Here is a 6,000-nt window from a genome sequence, read left to right on the forward strand (position 1 = left end):
TTTTGATGCTATTTAAAGACTTTAGGCAGGGGATGTATTGTAATTTGCTTGTGTTCAGAAACTTAATTCTTCAAAGTGTAAATAAAAAGGGGCAACATAAAAGCTCTGAATGGGGCAATCCTAAGGAAAACACACTTTAGGCCTTTAAGAATGTCTACCACCTGTGTATTGGTCACATGCTAATTCAAAATTTCGTCACAGATCCCCTAAGGATTTGTATAAGGCGGTAGTTTGAAGACAAGATTAGCAGGTTGGATCTTGTACTTGGAATGAAATTACATTGCTAGAATGCTGCTGTACTCTGGCCAGAAACTACCATTGAACTCCCCTCTCCGCCCATGTATTGTCTGTCATGTGCTAAGGAACCTGAGGTCTGCTCTTCCTCCCTCTGTGGACTGTCTGCCTTGTTTATGGTATTTAAGCTGTTACTCAGGTTTTTCCCCTCATCCAACCTCATACTTCTACCAAATGGGACCTCAGGAATAACTTTAGGGGAGTGTACAGGGGAAAAATAGGTGTTGGACTAGGATAGAGCTGGCTGGGGAGAAGGCAGGTTGTTTTCTTTTGCCCAGGGCACTGGGGGATGAGGAGGTAGTGTTTTGCTAAGCAAATGACAGTCAAAACCCTCACCCAGAATTGATTCCTGGACCCTGTAAACTAGGTGACCAGCCCAAAATTTATATTCTAAGATAACCTAAATTTGGCATGACTTGTGTCAGGGAAGAGAGAAATCAGACGAAATAGTCGACATGACATGTAGGCAGGGCATTGGGAGGGATAACACACAGCTAAATTCTGAAAGTTGCCTAGATCAGAAGCCATTTAAAGGATAAAAGGATGGCATTTGCTGAAGGTTTCATGGCACGAATGACCTGCAGGGGTAGTGAGTCTCTTCCAGAGTATTCTGCATCCACCAGGATGTAGAAAGAGGCTGACTTTTTTCTTTTTTTAGATAGATAGGGTCTTGCTCTGTTGCCCAGGCTATAGTGCAGTGGTTTCAGCACAGCTCACTGCAACCTTGAACTCTTGGGCTCAAGTGATCCTCATTCCTCAGCCTCCCAAGTAGTTGAGCCCTTGCCACTGTGCTAAGTACTTTAGGCAGTAAGAGATAATGTCATCACTCTTAGGTTGCCAGTGACAATGTGTTGATAAAACTGATGCAAAGACATGTTACCTAATTTGCATATAGCCAGCAGGAGGTCAGCTGAGGTTTAGATGTAAACATTTTGACTCTAGAATTGGCACTTTCTTCACTTTCTCTATGCTGAGCTGCAAAAGATCTGGGGCAACATGGGCAGATTGGGCTGGTCACAAGTTGCCTATTTGTGTTTAGAGGGGAACTGTGATCTGAAATTGGAAAAATGACTTGAAAATAGAATATCTTTCTGTGTATGCTAGCAGGCAGGAGGGTGGAATTCCATGCAGCCTGCCCACTTCAAGCAGCGTAGAGACATGTTGAGAGCATCTTGTACAGGTGAGGTTCAGGGCTGAGAGTGCACAGCTTAGAAGTGACAGCACCCCCTCCGGGCCGTGTGTGGAAAACACTTGACCTGGAAGAGTCACATGGGGATTTAGTCACAGTAAATCTGGAAATGTACTCTCCTGGCAGTTCAGATCCCTGGGGGATTCACATGCTCTGATTTCTCTAATTGCTACGGAACTTTAAAAAGCCTTGATATGGAAAACAATGTAAGGGCTGTGGCTCCAACGTAGTGTTTTCAACCAGTCAAGAAAATGCTGTACTTATCACAGGAAGTGGGAAGAGGGCAAAGAATGAACCCACCCTCCATTCCCACCCCTGTTTCAGTAGGGGGAATATGCCTGGTTATTCTTCAGATTCCTCCAGCGACATTGCTATAAAAGTGTTTGACTGCAGATATTCTGCTCTTCTCTTCTTGGTGACCTAATGGAATTTACTGCTGACTAAATATTGACTATTGGATTTAGCCCACTTACCAGCTCTTCATTACTTTGGGCAAGTTATTTTGGCTTCTCTGACACTCTGTGTTCTCATTTGTAAAATGTAGTTAACAAATATCTACCACCCAGGGTTATCCTGACGATTAATTTAAGAATCTCACCCAGTGCCTTTCAATTAGGATGTGCTCAATAAATGTTCATTTCTTCTTCCCTCATGCCCCAGATCAGCACTGTCTCTAGGGCAACACTTCAAAAACTATTGAGAAAAACAATTACAAAAGTCATTTGCATAGAAATAGCATGTTGCATAACCTTACATACAGGGTTCTTTGCCTCTTCTGGAATGAATTTTCCACATAAGGTGCCTGTTGATGCCCTCCAGCCAGAGCTCACCAGGAACATACCTGTAGTTGACAACTTGGGTTTCTTACCCATTGCAGAGAGAGAGAGTGCACACCATGGAGGGCTGTCTCAGTAAGTGGGTGTTAGAAGGGACCTATAGAACTTGGGCTGGTGTTTTGGGGGAGGGATTAAGGCAGAGAGGATTTGCTCTGGATTGGATGCCTATGTTGTCAACACCCGAACAAATGGGATGAGGTATTCACATCTCAGAGAGCTCTACAGCAATGCCAGATGTTGCTCAATCAGAGTGACAGAGTGGAAGATGGATTAAGGTGGGCATAGCTGATGAACTGCTCACCACTGTTTTGATGTTGGCATCAGAGATAGTGGAAAGAGCCCACACAGGCTTACTCGTGACCAGTTTATAGAGCAGTGGAATTGTCCTGAGATTTCTCTTGGTTGTGCATCCTCCAAAGGAGTTAGAATTGAGACTCCTCCATATTTAAGATCAATAATCTCGATTGTTTCCAGTATTTCTCTAAAACAAAATGCAGGCTAGGACCCAATCAGGAAATGGGAAATGCATATGGAAATGGGAAAGACAACTTCTAGGGGTCAAATATCAGTGAACAAAAGCTCATCCTCACTGCAGAAACCCATTTGGTAGCGACTACTAGGAAGGAGTTCTTCCTTCCTTAAATCTCTCATGCTGTAGCTAATTAACCTTCTCTGTACATGCTTAGTCACTGGAGAGAAGCAAGGTTAACTGTGGAAAAGGCTGTAGAATAAATACCTAATCCCTGACAAGCTTTGCTCTCAGCTTCCTGCAGCCTTCTGGGAGCCCTTCCCCTCCTAGATCTACTTTTATAAGCTTCCCACCCTATGCCCTCTTTCCCAACAAATTACTTTTTCTTTAAGTCAAATAAGGTCACTTGGGGAAGAAAAAGAAAAAAAAATCCTTAGATGTGAACAGCAAGAAATGCTTTTAATTTTCAAAGTGGCTGTGGTGTCTTGTCCAGGAATAATGACTTAATCCAAAGCAATGAAGGACCAGGGATGGAGTACTAGGTATCAGCGGTTTCCTTTCTAGAAAAGATTTTCAATCTGATTTTTAAAAACTTTCACTGCATACCAGGTGATCAAGTGCCTGCTCTGTCTCCATAAGGGCATCCTCTGTGGAGGATTGGTGATCATCATGTATGTATTTACATGTATGCATCAATAATGCATACATGTAAAGTACTTTTCACAGCTCATCACATGGTTAGTGCATAAGGAAAGGTCGCTGTAATCATTATACTCTATTAAATTTCTTTTTGTGTACTTTGGCTATTACTGATGTGGGCAGGGTGAGCTCAGGCAATTGAATCTGCAACTTGAGGTCATGGTCTGGCACAGGAAGAGATTCAAGTTGGGTTTATAATCCAGGTGTGCCAATGGCCCCTCCTCCATTCCAGGTTATTCTGTACTTTCAGGACAATTGGGTATATGTTCAGCCTTTGCTTGCTTTGTGTAACCAACTATGGTGATCCAATTTGCTTTTTGTTTTTTTTCTTTTGTTTTATTTCAGCATATTATGGGGGTACAAATGTTTAGGTCACATATATTGTCTTTGCCTCACCCAAGTCAGAGTTTTAGTATGTCCATCCCCCTGACAGTGCCCCCTGTTCTCATTATGTGGGACCCCCACAATCTGCCTGACACCTGATGAATGTTATTACTATATGTGCTCTTAACTGTTGGTCAGTTAATACCAATTTGATGGTGAGTACATGTGGTGGTTGTTTTTCCATTTTTGTGATACTTCACTTAGTAGAATGGGCTCCAGCTCTATCCAGGATAACACAAGAGGTGCTAGGTCACCATTGCTTTTTGTGGCTGAATAGAGAACTCCATGGTATATATATACCACATTTTATTAATCCACTCATGTACTGATGGGCCCTTGGGTTGTTTCCACATGTTTGCAATTGTGGATTGTGCTACTATAAACATCCTAGTGCACATGTCTCTTTTATAGAATGTCTTTCGTTCCTTTGAGTAGATACCCACTAATGGGATTGCTAGATCAAATGGTAATTCTACTTGTAGCCCTGTGAGATATCTCCATATTACTTTCCACAGAGGTTGTACTAGTTTGCAGTCTCACCAGCAGTGTATAAGTGTTCCTCTCTCTCTGCATCCATGCCAACATTTATTGTTTTGGGACTTTTTGATAAAAGCCATTCTCACTGGATATAAGTGATAGCTCATTATGGTTTTGATTTGCATTTCTCTGATGATTAGAGATGATAAGCATTTTTTCATGTGTTTGTTGGCCATTAGTCTGTCCTCTTTTGAAAAGTTTATGTTCATATCCTTTGCCCACTTTTTGCTAGGGTTGTTTTTTTCTTGCTGATTTTCCTGGGTTCTATACAGATTCTAATTATCAGCTCTTTATAAGATGTGTAACATATGAATATTTTCTTCTATTCTCTAGGTTGTCTGCTCTCATGATAGTTTCCTTGGCTGTGCAGAAGCTTTTTACTTTGATCAGGTCCCATTTATTTATTTTTGTTGTTGCTGTGATGGTCTTCTTCATAAATTCTCTGCCTAGGCCAATGTCTAGAAGAGTATTTCCAACATTTTCTTCTAGAATTCTTATAGTTTCATGCCTAAGGTTTAAGTTTGTTATCCACCATGATGTTGATTTTTGTGAGTGGTGAAAAGTGCTGATCCTGTTTTAGTCTTCTACATGTGGCTATCCAGTTTACCCAGCACCATTTATTGAAGAGGGATTATTTTCTCCAGTTTATGTTTTTGTCTGCTTTGTCAAAGATTAGATGGCTATTGAGGATGGTTTTATATCTGGGTTCTCGGTTATATTTAGTAACTGAGATATGTTAGTCATATTGGACTATGTCTCTGTTCTTATGCGAATATTGTGCTGTTTTAATTACTATAGCCTTGTAGTATAGCTTGAAGTCTGGTAAACAGATGCCTCCCAATTTGTTCTTTTTGCTTAAGATTGCTTTTGCTATACGGGATCTTCTCTGGTTCCATTCAAAGTGTAGAATTATTTTTTCTACATCTGCGAAAAATGATGTTGGTATTTTAATAGAGATTGCGTTGAATCTGTAGATCACTTTTAGTAGTATAGGCATTTTAACAATGTTGATTCTGCCAACCCAGGAGCATGGTATGGTTTTCCACCTGTTTATGTCCTCTGCTATTTCCTTCCTCAATGTTTCCTAGTTCTCCCTGTAGAGGTCTTTTACCTCTTTAAATATATTCCTAGGTCTTTTATTTTCTTTGTTGCTATTGTGAAAGCTATTGAGTCTTCAATTTGTTTCTCAGTTTGACTGTTGTTGGTGTATAGGAATGCCACTGGTTTCTTTTATCAATTCCAGTAGTCTCATGGCAGAATCTGGGGGGGGTTTCTACATGGTAAGATCATATCATCAACAAAGAGCAATAGGTTGACCCTATTTTGTACCCATTTGGATGCCCTTGATTTCCTTCACTTGTCAGATCGCTCTAGCTAGGACTTCTAGCACTAAGTTGAATAGAAGCAGTGATGGAAGGCAACCTTGTCTTGTTCCAGTTCTCAGTGGGACTGCTTTCAATTTTTTCCCATTATGATGTTGGCTGTGGGTTTGTCATATATGGCTTGTATCAGTTTTAGGTAAGTCCTGGCTGTGCCTATTTTGTTAAGTGTTCTTACATAAAAGGTTGCCCAATTTTATTGAATGCTTTTTC

This window comes from Microcebus murinus, chromosome 14, assembly GCF_040939455.1.
Source record: "Microcebus murinus isolate Inina chromosome 14, M.murinus_Inina_mat1.0, whole genome shotgun sequence".
Lineage (NCBI taxonomy): Eukaryota > Metazoa > Chordata > Mammalia > Primates > Cheirogaleidae > Microcebus > Microcebus murinus.